Source organism: Crocuta crocuta, unplaced genomic scaffold (genome assembly GCF_008692635.1).
Source record: "Crocuta crocuta isolate KB4526 unplaced genomic scaffold, BGI_CrCroc_1.0 scaffold33, whole genome shotgun sequence".
Classification (NCBI taxonomy): domain Eukaryota; kingdom Metazoa; phylum Chordata; class Mammalia; order Carnivora; family Hyaenidae; genus Crocuta; species Crocuta crocuta.
Window position 1 is genome coordinate 812,523 of NW_027529203.1, and position 20,056 is coordinate 832,578.

Sequence of the window (20,056 nt, forward strand, 5' to 3'; positions counted from 1 at the left end):
ACTGGAGAATGTCATGAACTTAAGGTTTTTGATTAACAGAGCTAGTGACTATCTTACTATGTTTAGGACTTTACTTTCTTATTAATGAAAGAAAATGTTAAATATCTATTTTATATGAGGAACTACCTAAGAACTTTTGCATATTTTATCAATTGTTTGGGGAATATATTTTATCTTATTGAAATACTCATGGCCTAGTAAAGCTATATGTTAAATATTGTGTCCCATACAGGGTTATATTTTCTAAAGTTATCAAGACTTTTTTGTATCTTTGGAAGTAGTTGCTTGGTCATATATCCTTACAAAGTATATCCAATAAACTTTCCAGATAATATAATCATGGAATTTAACACTTAATTCCCTTAGCAAGCTTCCCTAGTACATTTGCTGCTTAGGCTGTCCCAGAATGTAGCAACTTAAATATATGTATATATTTTTTTACCTTAAAGCATAAAGTTTAGCAAATATATATATATTTAGCAACTTAAATATATATATTTAACTTTAAAGCATAAGAATACTAATAAAAATTTTAATAAATGTAATAAATAATCTCTGTATAGGGAGAGCAAAAGTAAAAATTACGACAGGTGTTTGCTAGAAATCAAGGAATTAAAAAAAAGAGTAGGTAGTAAAGATCTTGTAAGAGCAAGATCATAAATTCTGATCCATCATTTCCTTATATTATGATCAATTTCTCTGACACAACAGTCTTCTATAATTCTGTTTCCATCTCTCATTCTCAGGAGCAAAGCTTAAGAGAAATGCAGAGGAGAGGGGAGTAAGTTTAATAACCCTTTATCTGATTAGTGAGATGAGGCAGCATGATTCAATGGGAAGAGCACAAGTATTGGAATTAGATATACCTGTCTATGAATCCTAAATCAAGCCACACTTCCTTAAACAAAATTCTTCACTGTAAGCTTCCGAATGGTATTGCAAACCAGTCTCATCATGCAAACATGCATACATACATTGAGAGCAAATTTATGGAAAGATCCCTGTAGTATGTCAAAGAAATAGAAAATATTGATCAGTAAAGATTCAAGACATGAGGCAGATGGAATTTGTGAATATTTATGCATGTGGCATTTATCTGTCTTAGGTCTTCTTTAGGTGTCTCTCAAATTGTTAAACCAGAGAACATGATTAATTCTACTTATATTTATACTTTTCTATTATTTATGTATAGTTAGATGGTTGTAATGCAGAAGTGGTTTCTAGTGTCATAACAGGAAGGACTTCTTTAATTTAATTTTTATTTTTTAAGCAGATTAGTGTTTTGTTGAAGCCAATGACTACAGAAAATGGTCTAGAGAATCATAAACAAACCTAAAAGAGAAGGAAAGGGAGAGAGGAAAGTTAGTATCTTCAAGTTCTGAATATACTGCATGTTTCAGGAAGTTGATTGTGATAGTCTAAGAGTAGACTGCACTGGCCTGCAAAAGGGGGTTCTTTTACAAAGAACTACATAGTCCATGCACATTCTCTAAAAGAAACCCACTACATTTGACTTATTAGCTGCTCAGGAAGGTCTCTATTCATGCATATAAAGTTCAAATAAGACCCAATTTAACATGGGGTGCCTATTTCAACTGCTTTAGATTATTTTGGTAATGATTACCAATTTGTCCCTGCCTCTTTGTATCCATATCCCGATTACAACATGACTTTGACTCTCTTTTCATTAAGAGAGGAGTCTGATTCTCCACCACTTGAATAGGAATTTGCTTTTGATTTTATTTTTCTAATGGCATATTATACACACCAGGATTTGAAACATTGTTTTGCACTGGTGTGTGCCTTCCATTAATGATAGAATCTCTTCTCAAGTCTCAACAAGGAAGGAGATGTCTTAGTCTTCTCAGATATCCTGGCCCCCAACTCCACTGATATGATTGAGGTACCCTAGCCATTAAGCCTCAGCTGACTTGGATCAGGGTTAAAGTACTACCACAATCTACAGGTCATGAGAAAATAATAAATGTTTGTATTTTAATTGTCTTGATGTTAGGGTATTTTTTTGTAGCATATGTTGACTGATATAGAAATTGGAAGTGGGGTGCTATATAATAAAACACTTCTGAAAAATTGGAAAAGGTAATTTGTGGATGTTTGACAGCAATGAGGAAACAATAAAAAGCTGAAAAATGGTACAAAATCTGTCAGTAGATGCAGTAGATGGTGGAAAATTAGTGAGGAAATTGCTAGAGCAGGCTAAAAAATGCAGTGTCTCATATTGAGTTATGGTGAAACAATTAGAAAATCATTCCTCTTCATAACATGGAAGATGAAAAATTATCTCTAATGGATTCATGGATCTGACTATGGCTTTTTCTAGGCATAAAACTGAAATTTTCAATTGTCTTCTGTTTGATGCTCATAATAAGACAGAAGAAGAGAGTGATCAACTAAAGAATACAGTTTCCAAGCTACCTTTAGAGAAAATATAGAGCATCCTACTTGGAGAGTAAAACCCTTTTACTTCTTCATCCTTTTGAAAGCAAAATATTCTTAAAGACTCATAAGATAAAGATCAAATCAAGAGAGTGGCTCTAGAACCTTTTTAAAGTATCTCAGAAAGATTTAAAGGGTAGGTTGTAGACCTTCTAAACTACACAAAAGAGTTTTCAAGAATGTTAATTATGGTCATCTCATAGCAGCATGTTATATGGATAGATACATATGTGTGTGTGTGTGTGTGTGTGTAGGTATACATGTCATTTAGAGGAAAAAAAGAAAAAGATAGAGAAGAGAAATTATAGAAAGGTAGACAACAGAGCTTTAAAAATGTTTACTTTAAAAGGGAGAAAAGTAAAATGGAAAAAAAGATAATCCCTAAATCTAAGGATAATTCTAGAGCAAGTTAAATACAGGCTGTAATCCAGTTATCTTTTAAAACATAAAAAAAAATTACCCTAAAGCTTAAAAGTTTAATCATCTCAGTTGGTTCACCATTGTGTGGGATATGGATTTAGGAAAGGTTTGACTGGAAGTTTTCACTTAAGAGTCTCTCATGCAATTAAAGCCAGATGTTGGCTGTGATAAAAGCTTGACAAGTTTGGACATTAAAGATGGCTCTCACATGTGCTATTTACAGTGGCTTTCAGCTATAAGTTCAGCTGGAACTGTCTACTGAAGCACTTACATATGGCTTGTTCAGCATGGCAATCTCATTGTCATCAGGCATGTTACACAGAGAGTTAATATTCCAAACTAGAGTGTTCCAAAAAAAGTAGGGAGAAGACAAATGAAATTTTATGACCTATTATCAGTATAAATTACTTCAGCCATCACAATGTGAGTTTCTGTGGTATAGCTTGCACATGTTTAAAAAATCCAGATGAGGGATACTATTTTTGTGTATCCCATGGAATCAATTGACCATATATGTTAGGGGTCTATTCTGGGACTCTATATTGCCCTGGAGGGCATTAATCTAATCTTTACACAAATATCAAACTACCTCATTTAATATATTCTTATTAAAACTAATTTTTCTTAAGATCAGAAAATGTAAAGCATCTGTTATTTTTTTAAATTTTGTTTAATATTTCATTTATTTTTGACAAAGACAGAGAGAGAGAGAGAACAATCAGGGGTGAAGCAGAGAGAGAGAGAGGGAGACACAGAATCTGAAGCAAGCTCCAGCCTCTGAGATGTCAGCACAGAACCCCATGCAGGGCTCGAACTCACAAACGATGAGATCATGACCTGAGCAGAAGCTGGATGCTTAACTAACCAAGCCACCCAGGCACCTCTGTTATTATTATTATTTTTTAACAGTTTTGGTATTCTAAATCTTTTGCCTTTCTTTATGAATCAGCTTGTAATTTTCTGAAAAAAAAATGTTTTATTTATTTTTGAGAGAGAGAACTAGTGGAGGAGGGGCAGAGAGACAGGAAGATACAGAATCTGTGAAGCAGGCTTCAGGTTCTGAGCTGTCAGCAGAGCCTGACACAGGGCTCCATGACCTGAGCCGGTCAGAAGCTTAACAGACTGAGCCACCCAGGTGCCCCAAGCCTGCTTCCATTTTAATTGAAATTGTGTTGATCAACTTTCGGAGAACTGAATTTTAACAATATTGAATCTCCTAACACAATGAATACAATATCTCTCCATCTATTTAGATCTTAAATTTTGTCTTGACAATAGTCCATATGTTTCAATGCATAGGTAGTGTATATATTTCAGCAGATATATCCCATACTATTGCATATTTTTGATGCTTTCTAAATATTGTATGATTATCTAATGCTAGCACATAGAAATACAATTGAATTATTATATTGGCCTTGGGGACTGCAACTTTGCTATATTTGCTAAATGTGAATTTATTAGTTTTAATGACTTTTTTGTAGATTCTGTAGACTATTTTAGTATATATTATTTCCAAAGAGACAGTTTTACTTCTTCCTTCTAATCTAGAAGTTTTTACTTCTTGTCGTTGACCACTTGTACTAGCTATAACCTCTAGTACAGCGTTGACTAGAAGCAGAGAAAGGAGATGTTGACTTGCAAATATTGGAAGCATTATGTCTTATATATCTTATATATCCATTATATGTCTTGTTAATTATTCATGTTGCATAAATATATACTTATGAAAATAAGGGAATTATAGTCTACTTCTAATTTGCTTTGATTGTTAATAGAAACAGCTCTTGGTGGGGCAACTGGGTGGCTCAGTTGATGCCACTTTGATACTTACTTTGTTTTTTGATGATACTTACTTTGGTTCAGGTCATGATCTTGTGGTTTCTGAGTTTGGGCTATGAGTAGGGTTCTGTGCTGACATTTCAGAGCCTAGAGCCTGCTTTAGATTCTGTTTCCCTCTCTCTCTCTACCCCTCCCCTGCTTGGGCGCTGTCTTTCTCTCAAAAAATAAATAACAAATTAAAAAATTAAAAAAAACAGTTATTGGATCTTGTCAAGTATTTTTACACGTTTTGATAGTAAGATTTTTGTTTTGTTTTTGTTTTCAGTCTGTTTATAGTGTGAAGTATACTTACTGGATTGCAAATGCTAAACCAATTTTTCATTTCAGAAATGAGCTCCACTTGATTGCAACTTATTATCCCTTTTGTATATTAGATTCAATTTGCTAGAATTTGTTGAAAAGTTAATATCTATGTTTATAATGGATATTACCCTGCAGTTTACTTTTCTTGTAATGTCATTGTCTTGTTTTAGTTTTAAAACCGGTAGTTTTCATCTTATAGAATGAGTGGGTAAGTATTTTCTCTTCTTTACCTATCTGGAAGTGTTTATTTAGAATTAGCATTATTTTATCTTTATATTTGATTATATTTACCCATGAAGCCATCTAGCCCTGGAAGTTTGTTATTTAGCTTCGGTAGTTTTTTATTTTTTAAGGGATTAGTTAATTTCATCTAAGTTGTTTAAATTATTGACATAAAACTACATATGATATATTTTTAGCATCATATACCTTTAGACTATTTAATGAAGCCACATCTCTTATCTGTACACTTGGTAATCTGTGTGTTCTCCATCTTCTATTGATATAGCTAGAAGTTTTTCAGTTTTATTGTTAAAAACTGGTATTTTTGTTTCATTGATAACAGCCATTCTAACAGGTTGATGATATCTTGTGGTTTTGATTTACATTTCTCTGATAATAATTTAGAATATCTTTCCATGTACATTTTGGCAGTCTGTGTGTCTTTTTTGGAAATATGTCTATTCAGATCTTCTGCTCATTTTTAACTGATGTTTTTGTTTATTTCTATTTGTTTGATTTCCACTTTATTTTATTTTTTTGTTCTGCTTAGTTTAATATTTTCTAAATGTTTCATTATGTTTTGACTCAAACTGTTTCTAATGACAAATCTGCTGTCATTTTTGGGTTTGTTTTGTCATATCTAATGTATTTTATTCATTCTGGGTGCTTTGAATTTTTTTTCTTTTATCACCAGTTTTAAACAATTTTACAGTTACATGCCATGATGTATTTTTGTTACATTTGTTGTGTTTGGAATCCAGTGAGCTCTTGGATTTGCGGGATTGTGCTTTTCACCAGTGTTTCAAAACTGCAGACATTTTTTCAAATATTTTCCTAACCCCTCATTCCTCTTCTGCTTTTCTGACTCCACTTGTATATATACAGCACTTCTTGAAGTTTTCTTACATCACTGGTACTTTCTTCCATTTTCCCTCAATCTTTTTCTCTTTTCATTTTGAATATTTTTTATCATTACTCTTTCCTGTTGTCCTATCTAATCTGCTAATCCCATCCAATATATTTTTTAATCTTATATATTATAGTTTTATGTCTAGATTTTTAATTTTAGTCTGGTTATATATTTACAATATTCTGTAATCTGCTTAGGCTCAATCTTCCAGCTTTTTAAACATATGGAATAGTTGTGATATTTTAAAATTATTTTTAAATATTTTCACTCCAGGGTTGTATTGTCTTTTTTTCCTCCCATTATGAGTTTTATTAACTTACTCAATGCTTTGAAACTCTTATATGATTTTTAATATGATTTTATTTTCTAAAGATTAAACATAGCATTCTACTGAAGTACATTTTTCTATAGCAGTGACTTCTGAGGATTTTTTCCTCTGTAGGAAATTTATATATTCAATTTCCTTTGATAAGAACATATTTAATCTAATTAAAATATATCGATTATTATTTGAACTATATATTATTATTGTTAGTAACTGTACTTAATTGTAATATTTAATTATGTTGATAAAATTATTGGTAGAAAAATTACATTTAATTCTAAAAAAATCCTATCTTGCAAGTAGAATGTTCTGTTTTTACAATAAAATTTGGAGTCAGATAATAAGCAATTTTAGGGAATAAAGCCAATTTCATGACTGAAAATTTGATTTATATCTCCAAAGTCAGTAAGAAATAGTAAAGACATGTTAATGTGGTTTTTTTTATAGCCATACACCCATAATTGTCACTTTAATCATTAATGATCAGATTGACTAGATCAACCTTCAGTAGATTCTGACTATTTTCATGGATAACATCCAAGAATCTCAGGATCACAATGTATGTATGCCTGTATGTATTTTTGAGAGGGAGAGCAAGAACGCCAGGGGGGAAGAGGCAGAAGGAGAAGAAGAATCTTTAGCAAGTTCCATGCCCAGTGTGGATCTCCATGACTGTGAGATTATGACCTGAGCTGAAATAAGAGTTAGTTGCTTAAACGACTGAGTCACCCAGGAGTTCCCACGTGTATTTAAATTTTATATAGACCTATTATTAACCCATATATTGGTTCTCTGCTGAAATACTTACTATAGATTAACTTCTTTAGAAGAAATAATCACTTATCTCATGTGCCATATTCTTTCATCTTCCTTTTGTTTGTTTTACTTTGCATCACCTAACAGATGAAATACCTAATTCCCTTGACTATGGCTGTTTTCTATTTTCCTTGGTAAATTTTAAATTTACTAAAAATATAAAGATAATTTTTGTCATCATCATTTTATTAAAGTTGCCTGTACAAAAATTTTTGTGACTTCCTGCTGTAATATTAGTATGTTTCCTTAAAATACTGAGATGAATAGAAGAAGGGGACAATGCTTTTTTATATGTTCTGGCCCTTGTCCAGAAGATCACAGAGTACATGGTCAGTTTTATGACCTTTTAACTACAAATAGTCCCCAAGGCAAGATGGTTTGACTTATGTTTGTTTTATTTTTTTCCTGTTTTATTTTTGTTTGTTTTTGTTTTTTACTTACCATGGTGCATAAATGATACACATTCAGTAGAAAGTACTTCATTCAAATTTTGAATTTTGATCTTTTCCTGGAAAAACGCTTTGTGGGAAAATACTCTTTTGTGATGGTGGGCATTGTCAGTGTGCTGTTAGCTTTCAGTCAACTATGTGATAATAAAGATAAACAACTGATATACTTATAACTGTTCTGTACCCATACAGTCATTCTGTTTCACTTTCAGTACACTATTCAATAAATTACACAAGTATTCAGCATTTTATTATAAAATAGTCTTTCTGTTAGATTATTTTTGCCCATTTGTATGCTAATGTAAATGTTTTGATCACGTTTAAGGTAGGCTGTGCTAAGCTATGATATTTGGTAGGTTAGGTGTATTAAATGCATTTTTTGTTCATGGTATATTTCAGCTTACGATTGGTTTACCAAAATATAACCCCAATGTAAGTTTAGGGAGGTCTGTACTCCTTTAACAGAATGTCTCATGACTCCTTCTATATTTTCCAGGGGAAATATAACACTCGTGTTATTCTACTTTCCTTTTATTTCAATAATTTTCACAACACCGCCCCCATTTTTGTTTCTTTTGGTTCAATCTATTTCTCTCTCGCAGCAGTTTAAAATGTGTTCCAAAGTCCACAGTAGTCCTCAAAACTCTTTCTACAGGTCTCCCAAATCAGACTATTTTCGTGTTCACAATTGGCTCCTTAACAACTCAAGGGTTAAGGGCATTGACCTTGCAGCTGAAAGTCCTGTATAACTTTGACTCTCCAAAAATTTAAATACTAATAGCCTGCTGTTGACATATCATATCAGCCTTACAGATAACATAGATAGTCAATTAACACATATTGTATATGTTTTATATATATATATGTATATATATATACATATATAGTATATTGTATTCTTACAATAAAGCAAGCCAGAGAAAAATATTTAAAAAGTAATGAAAGAGAAAAATACATTCACAGTAATGTATTGTCTTTATTGAAAAAAAATCTGTGTTAAGTGGGTCAGGACAGTTCAGACCTGTGTTGTTCAAGGATCAACTGTATTTCTCTTTTTTGCCACAGTCTTTTGCTGACTATATAATATGTGATGCTGCAGCAGATTGTATGCTTTATCAGATATGAAAATCCAGTTTTCTTCTATTAAGGCACACACTAAGGAAATTTGAGAAAATGTAAAACAATGAGAAAACGTTTAAAAAAAATCCTACTATCCCTGTAATATTTTGTTTAGAAATTAGTTATTTTTCATAAAGATTATTTATGCATAATGGATTGATAATGATTGATTATTCTTTTAAAATGAATTTATAAATATATTTTTAAATTCTGTTTAATTTTTACTATGGTAAATATCTAGATTTAGATCTAAATATATAACCAGTGGTATATTGGAACTAGCTTGCACAGGCTGGTAAGAGTTGATTGTGTAGATTTCTCTCCAATTGTGTGTTCAGTGACATCACATTGGTAGCTTGAAACTGAACATGGTAAAAATAGTAACACCACGGAAATCAATAAATGCTACTAATCAGGGTTTGCTTATACCATCTGCTTCCCATCCCTGAAAGACTGTTATTAAATACTTGTCATATCACTGGAAAAAGCCCACATGATCAAAGGAATTTTGGGTTCTTAAGATGAAAAAGTTTGAGAACCATGACCTGTCGGAGGCCGTGCGGCTCTAACAGGTCCAGGGGTCCCTGAAGGATGGACGGTGTCGGCGAGAGAGTGAGAGAGCCCCGAGATCCTTTCTGATCACCAGGCAGGCATCTCTGTCCTGTCGGTTTTGGTGTCTTTATTTATAGGTCAAAAGTTAACATGGCATCAGGAAATGGAATTTTTACAATGGATAGCTCTTTGTGATAAGGTGTTTTTGGAAAATGTACAGAAACAGGTTTTACAGAAGTCTTCTTGCAGAACTGCCCCAATTATAGTGAAGTTGAGTAACTAAGAAAATAACAAGGTGTTCACATTATAATAACACTAAGATTAAGTCATAGGTTTGTAGATACTCTTATCCATCCTCATCACAGCTGCCAGGGTAAGGGAAGGTGTTTGTGGAAAGTAGGCCTTAGGGAAGGGGCTGCTATACACCATCAGTTAGCAAAGATGTATGTACTAACTTATGTTCTGCCCTTATCTGTTCCTTCTCTCTAAGTTAGGCTCTTTGTCTCCGGGTAAGACTTGGTTTTCCAGTAATATGCTTTATGGCACCAGAGAGCCAACCATACCTTTAAAGAGTTTAGCTTATTTCCAATACATAGAATAGCCTCTTCGAGTGCATTTACCTTTGTGTCTACTTTTATGATTTCTTGAATAGCTAGGGCATGAGAGACATTTTTGGTTAGTTGATTTACTTGTTGAGCTGTATGAACATCTTGGACTAACGCAACAGTAGAAACAGAATTGTACATGTAAAGATCAGTCTTTTATGAGTAAGGGTCATTAGCCTGTTTATGAGTAACGGTCATTAGCTCAAGGGAAAGTATGGAGGGAAACAGGACCTGCTGGAGACACGATGTCTGTTCCCATAATCAAAAGAAGAAGTTCCCACAATAAGTTCCTTCACAAGGTGCAATCATCATACCAGGGCCGGAATAAGGCCCTGTAATAAGGACAAGTCACTCCTGATATTGATCAGCAAGGTACCTTAGGGGTCGGTATTCAAGCAGAAATAATTGAGTGGGGGTGGATATCGGTCGTCATCTGATTGGCAAGAGACCGTGCAAACTTGCTTTAACCTCACCAGGAGTTTTCTCGACTAGTGGGCTCAGAATGGCTCCCAACAATGACCCCATTGAACCCTTCAAAGGCATTGCTACCTAAAATGAGTTTGGAAAATAAAAGTTGTTTTAGTAAAAAATCTTCTGTTTTCCAATCTCCAAACCTCTTTAGCAATGTTGCAGAAACATACAGAGTATAATAAGCATGCAGTCATTCTTCCTAATTTTGCTTCAAATCTCTCTATCCTGGATTGATCAGATCCTGGGGAAATTCAACCACTAAAACTATGGTATTTTGAATAAAGGTTATAGATTTAATTCTTGATAGACAAAAAAAAACCCCATAAAACAGTTACATATCATTTATTTTAAAAAAGGAAACCTGTTTTTTTTAACCTTTTCAGAGAATATAGATATTATTTTTGTTTGTTCTAACATAACGGTATACACTCAGTGTTTGAATTATGTTAGTATGGCAGAGTGCTTTATGGAAGATAATTGCTAGAATTTAGAGAACTAACTATGAGGCTTAGTTATGGTCCTACTACCTACTAGAAATTTGAATTGATTGTCTTTTAATAGTTAAATGATGGGGTGCCTGGGTGACTGAGTTGGCTGAGTGTCCTACTTCAACTCTGGTCATGATCTCACAGTCCATGGGTTCAAGCCCAGTATCAGGCTTTGTGCTGACAGCTGAAAGCCTGGATTCTGTATCTCCCTCTCTCTCTGCCCTTGCCCTGCTCACTCTGTCTTGCTCTCTCAAAATAAAGACATACAAAAATTAAAGAAAATAGTTAAATGACCATGTCCCAAGTTATCGGAACAATTGTATCATTACTATATGAATCATAGAGCTATTTTAAATATCAAGTTAGAAAACTAATATTAAAATGCTCTCTATATAGAACAGTTCTCTGCAAATATACTATAAAATAAAACTGTATAATGTTATTACGGAAATATAATGGAAAAATAGAAATTATATAAATGTACCTTTAAGGATCTGTGAAAGCAATATTATTCAAAGCTGTTTATTAATACATGAAAAGTCACTTTTTATTACTATAAAATTAACAGGATATTCAGCATGAAACACTTCTTTTTCTTTAGCAAATAAAATATAAAATTTTGAATAATTTCTAAAATACTAAACTACAAATGATTATATAGCCCTCTATATCTACAGGTATTAATACAACATAATTTATGGGCATAAATTTACATATTTATATGAAATTTACGTATTTATAAGCTTATTATTATGAAATATTTTTTCATTACAAAAGTAGTCAAGACTTAAGATAAAATTGCAGTCAAATTGTTCTATTGTACATTTTAATAAACAGTTTTAAAATATTTTGTGTTTAAAAGGACAGACAGACATAAAGTTTGCAATATTCTTTGAAACTAATTCAATTTTATTATCAGAAACTAACACAGTGGGAAATTGGGAAATTGTAGATTCAGTTAATGTTTGTTGAACGCAGGAGTGGAAATGGTTATACTAATGTATTATCAATTTTAAAATGAATATTTTGAAGTATGGAAACTATATTTTTAGAATGTCAAATAAACATGCATTTTGAAATGGTAAGCTAAGGTTTACAACATTTTCCATAATAAACCTCATTTTTCATGGGATGACAGGGGAGGAAATTGAAATCTGCTGCTCATTTTATAGCTGAGCAAACTTCTAAGAGGTAAACTTATTCATGTATTTCATGTGATTCTCTTTATAAATAACTTCATTAAGACTTACAGGATTTAGCAGTTTGTATCAATGAATATGTTTCCTTTCTGAAGTGATTTTATTTAATTGTGACCCCCTTAAATATTGCTTAATTTTAAACTCTATTTTCATCTATGTTTGTGTTATAGCTCATTCAGTTGATTTTTTCATTGCTGAGAAATGCTTGGACAAATTACTAAAGTGTCACTAAAATTATAGTCCCAAATGTTTCTTATTGAGCATCAGATATAACAATTAGTTATTTCATAAACATAGTACATCTTGACAAAATATATATTGATATCCTTTGTATGCTAGTTCTTTATGTTTGCATCTATTTTTCTATGAGAACTAATTTAAAATGTTTTAGAATTTGAGTAACACAGAATTTCCATTTATGTAAGTAAAATTGATTCCTTAGAGGGTTTCCCTGGTGGCTCAGTTAGCTGAGTGCCCCATGCTTGATTTCAGCTAAGGTCATGATCTCAGGGTTGTGGGATCTAGTTCTGAGTAAGGCTTTGTGCCAGAGGTGGAGCCTGCCTGAGATCTCTCTCAAATAAAAAAATAAAATAATTCTTTAGAAACAATTTCAATCTAACGTAATTATATATATAAAATATATATTCATACACACATGTGAATAAATATTAAATACAAAGTTATATTAAATTATTAAAATGACTTATTTGCTTACTTGCTTTTACTACCGATTTTCAAAAACAACTGGATTCCTAAATCTAGACTTTAAGGTAATTTTATAACATTATTATCTTTTATTGGTGGTATTTAAATCGATATTTTTTACATTAGAAAATCACTGATGAGAATAATACAAGTGAACCACAACAATTTATTCATTGTAAATGGCTAACATTTTATGTGAGTCAAATTTTCGTTTTCATTCTATTAATGGATTTTCACTTTCAGAAGTAAATCTTGTAATAGCCAAAACATTTACTTGAATCAGATTGCAGCAACACTTCCCTCCCAGCATACTTGTTATTTTTATTGCAGTTGTACAGTCACCATTATTTACACCACACTGATTGCAGCCTCTGTCCTGCCACATCACTGCTGTCAGTCACTCCTACACTTCAGTTTGCTAATTAGTCTACTCAGTCCATTCATCTTTCTCACCACCCCCCCGTCCAATTGTTATTTTGTGGAGTGCACACTAATGATCTGTATCCATTATAGATGACACATCACCATATTACTTTTTGTACTTGCTCATCTTGCTGCTGACTAAAAGGACATAAACAAATTTATGAAAAAGTATTGATCATCGATTCATCTAGTTTTTCCTAACATAAATTTATGTGATTGCACAAAATGCCCATAATTCTACATTTGAGTTTATGTTTCAGTATTTATCAAGTGTTTAATAGAAAGTACAGACCTTAATGGAATTTTTTTTTTTTTAGTGTAGGTTCAGAGCTAGAAGCTTCAGTTTCTAAGTGTATGATCTTAGACAAATTAACCTTTATAAAGTACAGTCCCCTTTCTAACAATTGGACTCAGTAGCAACACTTCTTTCATTATATTTAATTGATTCAATACATTAAAGCTTTTTCTATCCACGTTGGCAAATTTCAAGTTCAAAATATGCTATTAAGTGTTTTCATTATGATATAGTGAAAACAACTGAAAACTTTCTTTTGTCCATTAATAAAATGTAATGCCCTTAGCTCTTATTAAGTGATTTTAAAAGTTATTTCATAAAACATCTAAAGAAACTTTATACCCTTTTTTCTTAATTAGATAAAAATACAAATCATATTAATGTATATAATCTTTTTTAAAGTTTATTTAACTTACTTTTTTTGAGAGGGAGTGAATGAGGGACAGGCAGAGAGAGAGGGGTAGAGAGAGAATTCCAAGTAGGCTCCACACTGATAGCACAGAGCCTGATGCAGGTCTCTATCTCAGGAAACTTGAGATCGTGACCTGAGCCAACATCAAGAGTCACATGCATAACCAACTGAGCCATCCAAGTACCTCTGGATTTTTTATAAATTTTTATTTTCCTTACCAGAAGGTCTGAATTACTCCATCCCTTCTTGGCTAGACTTTTTCATAGTTGAGGTGCCCCATCACTCACACTCTGATCTAGACCCTTTTCACTCTATTTCTTTTGCATTAGAAAATGAGTGTTTATTAAGTTCACATTTTACTTCAAAGAAACCCATGGTAAAAATTAACTAACATTTGGTGCAACATACGTTGCCCTCTAACAATGTCCCAAAATATTAATTATTAGAAATACTAGAGTTTCCTGATTGAAATTCTATTTTCTAGTAACAACATTCCCAGTGATAACAAAACCAATTTATATTTCTATGTTTTTATCTCGTTGATCTAAAAGAAGAAGTTCATTGAACAGGGATGCACATTGTACTTCATTTTTCATAGTAACCTGAGTGAATTCACAGAGGCCCTGAGAAGCCTGGGTTGGAGACATGAAATAAGAGTCCAAAGTCGATAGCAACAGATTTACTCTGGGAAATCAGTGATGGTGCTGACTGTAGCTTATAAAACACATGCATCTTGTGCAAATTCTGATACACATCTTTCAACTACTTCTTGCCAAAATTAAAACCAGATAGTAGAGATTAATTAACCCCCATGTACTTATCACACAGTTTCAATAGTTATCAACTCAGGATCAGTCCTCCATCTGCTTCTTTTCTCTGTTATCTTGGAGCAAATCCTAGATATAATTTATTCCATTTCAGCATATATCTGAAAAGGACTCATTTATTGCAACATAACCATAATACCGTTATCACTTATAAAAATACTAATTTCTTTTTTTTTTTAAATGTTTTATTTATTTCTGAGACGGAGAGAGAGAGAGACAGCGTGAGCAGGGGAGGGTCAGAGAGAGAGGGAGATACAGACTCTGAAATAAGCTCCAGGCTCTGAGCTGGCAGTCAGCACAAGCCCGACGCGGGGCTTGAACCCACAAATCGCCTAAGTGAAAGTCGGACGCTTAACCGACTAAGCCACCCAGGCGCCCCTAAAAATACTAACTTCTTAATAATATTAAATATCTAGGGGCACCTGGGTAGCTCAGCTGGTTAAGCATCCGGCTTCGTCTCAGGTCATGATCTCGCGGTTCGTGGGTCCGAGCCCCATGTCGGACTCTGTGCTGACTGCCAGCTCAGAGCCTGGAGCTTATTTCAGAGTCTGTATCTCCCTCTCTCTCTGACCCTCCCCTGCTCACGCTGTCTCTCTCTCTCTGTCTCAGAAATAAATAAAACATTAAAAAATAGCATTAAATATCTAGTAAACATGTTACACTGATGTGTTTTTTAAATCACGATCTAAACAAAGTCTGTATATTTTAATTGCTTAAGTATTTTATAATTTTTCTAATTTATATGTTTCCTTTCTCTCTTTTTTGTCTCTTTGTAATGAATTCATTAATGAAGCTTAGTTATTTTTTCTATAGAGTTTGCCAAAACCTGGATTTGGAAATTGTATCCTCATGGTGCCTTATCCTTATTCTTTTTTCATCTGTATTTCTTGTAAATTAGTAGTTAGAGGCAGAGAAGTGATTAAAATTAGCTTCTTTCTTGGAGAAAAAAGAAGTATTTGACTCTTCTAAATAATGCTGCAATAAACTTGGGGGTGCATATAACTCTTTGAACTACTATTTTTGTATTTTGGTGGTAGATACCCATAGTGTGATGACTGGATTCCAAGGTAGTTCAATAGTTAACTTTTTGAGGAAACTCCATATTGTTTTCCACCATGGCTACACTTGTTTCAATTTCCACCAACAGCGTAAGAGTGTTCCGTTTTTTATGGATCCTCACCAATACCTATTATTTGTTCTTGTGTTGTTGATTTTAACCATTCTGATAGGTGTGAAGTTATAATCTTACTGTGGCTTTGATTTGTGTTTCCCTGATGATCAGGGATGTTGAGCATCTTTTCATGTTTCTGTTGGGCATTTGTATGTTTTTGAAAAAATGTCTATTCGTGTCTTCTGCCCATTTTTAATTGGACTATTTGGTTTGGGATGTTGACTTTATCATCCTTATCTATTTTGGATACTAAGCCTTTATCAGATATGCCATTTGTAAATATCTTCTCCCATTTTGTAAGTTGTCATATAGTTTTGTTGATTGTTTTCTTTGCTGTGTAAAAGCTTTTTATTTTGATATAGTCCCAATAGTTTATCTTTGCTTTTATTTCCCTTGCCTCAGGAGATATACCTAGAACTATGTTGCTATGGCAGAGGTCACAAGCACTACTGCAAATGTTCTCTTAGGATTTTTAATGGTTCCAGGTCTCACATTTAGGTCTTTAAATCCAATTTGAGTTTATTTTTGTGGATGGTATAAGAGAAAATTTGAATGGACCAATGGCCAGCAAGGAGTTTGAATTGGTAATCAAAAGACTGTCAACAAACAAAAGTCTGGGACCAAATAGTTTCACGGGCTAATTCTACAAAATATTTCAAGAAGTTCATACCTATTCTTCTGAAACTTTTACAAAACATAAAAGAGAAAGGAAAACTTCCAAATTCATTCTATGAGGCAAATATAACCTGACACCAAATCCAGATAAAGACATCACAAAAAAGAACTACAGGTCGATATCTCAGATAAAAATAGATATAAAAATACTCAACAAAATACTGGCAAGATAAATTTAACAAAGCATTTAAAAAATCATTCACTGTAATCAAGTGAGATTTATTTCTGGGATGCAAGAGTGGTTCAATATTTGCAAATCAATCAATGTGATAAATCATATCAATGAGAGAAGTTGTAAAAACCATATGATTATTTCATTAGACACATAAAAAGCACTTAACAAAGTATAACATCCATTTATGATAAAGGCCCTCAGCAAAGTAGATGTTTCTGGATTTTTTAATTAATTTTGCTAGTGATAGTTCAATTTTTAAAATTTCATCTTAGGAAATTTTTGTATGATACTCCAAATTCTCAGAGGCTTGTACATATTTAACCAATGATTTAGTTTTGCATCATCACAATTACACAAAATATATCAAAATATTTCCAAATTAATACATGGATTTAGGTAATGAATATGTAAATATTGAAGTTTTGACCCCTACCCTGAACATGTATATTGTATTTAGAGAATACTGCCATCTCCTGTGTTTACTCTTTCTCCCATCTAGTGTATCATTCATCTACTAAGCCCCACTGATTTATCTTACACATGGGAAGGCAAGTCCCTAATGGATAGGGAAAGAAATGAAAATGGATTATGGGGAAGTGAGAAAAAGAAAAAAAAAAAGAGAATAAAATAAAATGATGTGATAAGGTGCTCTCTATCAAGGGGGATTTTTAACTCAACTTTAAGGATCTGAGGACTAGAAAGAGAAATGAAACAGATAAATAGATACATTTTTTATATACACAGGGGATTTTTGGGACTTCAGTCATGAGAAGGAAACAATACCTTTCAAAAGATATTTACAATTTAGTATGGAAAATAGTATTTGACATACTATTTGAACACTTGCAGATTTAAATGGGTTGTATAGAGTATGAGTACAAATATTTTGAAAATGATAAAGTATAAATGTTAGTTTAAAGGGAAATGTATGGTGTCTGTCCTGGCTTTATGTTTTCCTTCAGATGTTCACCTGTTTATATTTCTCTCTTAACAGACTATCAGTATACAATATAGTGGTAAAATGCTTTTCTCCTTCGTTTTTTTTTTTCTTCAGATACTTAAATTATCCTGTTACTAAAACAATCTAACTTGGTTTAAATAAATTTTTTAGAATTTTTTTATTTCTTTATTTGAAACAAACAAACCAAAAAGAGGCAATGCTGATTTCTATCTCTTTTTTTAATACTCTTCACTGTCTCCCCCCTCCCCCCACCCCCCAGGAACATGATGAAACAACAACAGCAAAAATGTTCCTTCCTTTTAAAGGACATGGTTTGAGCTCTGGTTGGAAAGCTCAGTGTCACCCAGTCTCAACTTACCACATGACGTTCCTCTCACTACATTTGAATATGGAAACCTGTAACACAGAATCTTTTTTTTGGCAACCACATATATTATTTTTATCATATTTGGTTGAAAGCACTTAATGGAAAGGCAAACTTCCATGAATTGATTAACTTTTTAAATTATCTAAGACCTCATATATAACAGCATTGTCATGTACCTAAAAATAAAGAAAAAGAAATTCACTATAGGTACATAAAATAAAATAAATCTATGTTTTATATACATTTATTCATCAACTTTTCACTATACAGAACCACAAAAGATACGACAAAGGAATATTTTAGATCTTCCTCTTTCTAAGTGGGAATGGAGGGAAGTACATGCATATTTATAGTATTGGGCTTTTTTTGTTACATACTGCATTTGCTGATTTTTTTGTAATTGTTTTTAATTACTAATTTTCTAACGTTAAGTAAGTGATGATGTTTAACATCAGATTTAGAGAATATCCAACTTCCTTTGTAATCCTCATTGGCATTTTATATATGGCTTTATGTCCTAAATCTAGTTGCTCCGAAATAAGAATATATAGGAAGCTCTGGTTATTATAGCCGATGACACAAGGAGTGACATTTGCTGACACAAAAGAGAATATAAACTAAATTCAGTGACTTCTGAATAGATGCATATTTTTCTCTCTAACAAGATGACAGAAAGGCATGTAAAACCCCTTCTCCACAGCAGAATAGCACGGGTCACAGTCAAACAGGTGGAATCCCTGAGTCAGCTGGACAAAGCACCAAAGAATAGAAGTCATTATGCATAGAGTGAACTTATGTTAGAAGTATCTGCAAAAACAATAAGGGGATGAAAACACTTGTGCTTCAGATTTAGATAGATCTCTGTATTCATAAATTAAGAACAGACTAAAAAATTTTTCAATTGGTATGAATTCACAAATTCAGAAAGTAATCCAGTGAATCCATTCTATTGCAGGCTGCATGAAACTTGGAAAAATATGGAGAATATCAGGAAACATAATGAGGTAAGAATAAGTTTAGAATCACTAAATTTCCTCTTAAAAATTCTTTATGCAAGTTTATCTGTAATTGTCTTGTAAAATCTGGAAGAAAATAGATGAATGATTCTTATTTACAGTTTCATACATACATGTATGTGCCCCATATACAAAGGGACAATTTTATATGTTTTCAATTAACACTTTGATAACAACATTTTATATTTACATTCAATTTGGAAAAATAAAAGTACCTAATTTAATTCAAAGATGATTCTGAGCAAACCTAAAAGGGCATTTGACAAGATGATTCCTTACAAGAATTATTACTATCTGAGTATACTAATGTATACTTCAATAAAAGACATAGCAAAAAACACTGGATTAAGTAGAGACCGAAAAAATGTTTAATGAGTCGAAGGGTGAATGAATGAAATAAAAAGACAAAACAAAACATAATTTGGCAAAATAGAAAAATCACTGCATTGGTTTCATTGATTGTTTCACAAATAGTTATTGAGTTCCTAATTATATACTTTTAAAAAATCAATATTTCTCTTCAAGGTGGACATTTTAATAATGAATATAAAACTAATAATTATTCAGAATGAACCCTGGCTTTAAAAAAAAGCTTTTAAAATGAGTTACATGGGCCACTTCTCTACTCTTCATGATTTTGTAGAAAAACATATTTTTCCATATATAAAAAGTACAATTAAAGGGGCACCTGGGTGGCTCAGTCTGTTAAGGATCTGACTTCAGCTTAGGTCATATTACAGGTTCATGAGTTCCTGCTTTGGGTGAGCTCAAGTTCCACTTTGGGTGAGACCTGCTTCTCTCTCCCTGCTTCTCATGAAATTCTCTTTTCTCTCTGCCTTTTGCTCACTGGC

The 20,056-nt window shown here is 32.6% G+C and overlaps 1 long non-coding RNA gene across 2 annotated transcripts in view; it reads left to right on the plus strand.

The window, feature by feature from the left end:
- Nucleotides 1-20,056, plus strand: part of LOC144226836 (uncharacterized) — a 165,882-nt gene that overhangs the window by 59,258 nt on the left and 86,568 nt on the right. For both annotated transcript variants that reach the window (XR_013333753.1, XR_013333754.1), the window contains exon 2: nt 19,145-19,193. This is a non-coding gene — a long non-coding RNA (uncharacterized LOC144226836). The remainder of the gene's footprint in view (nt 1-19,144; nt 19,194-20,056) is intronic.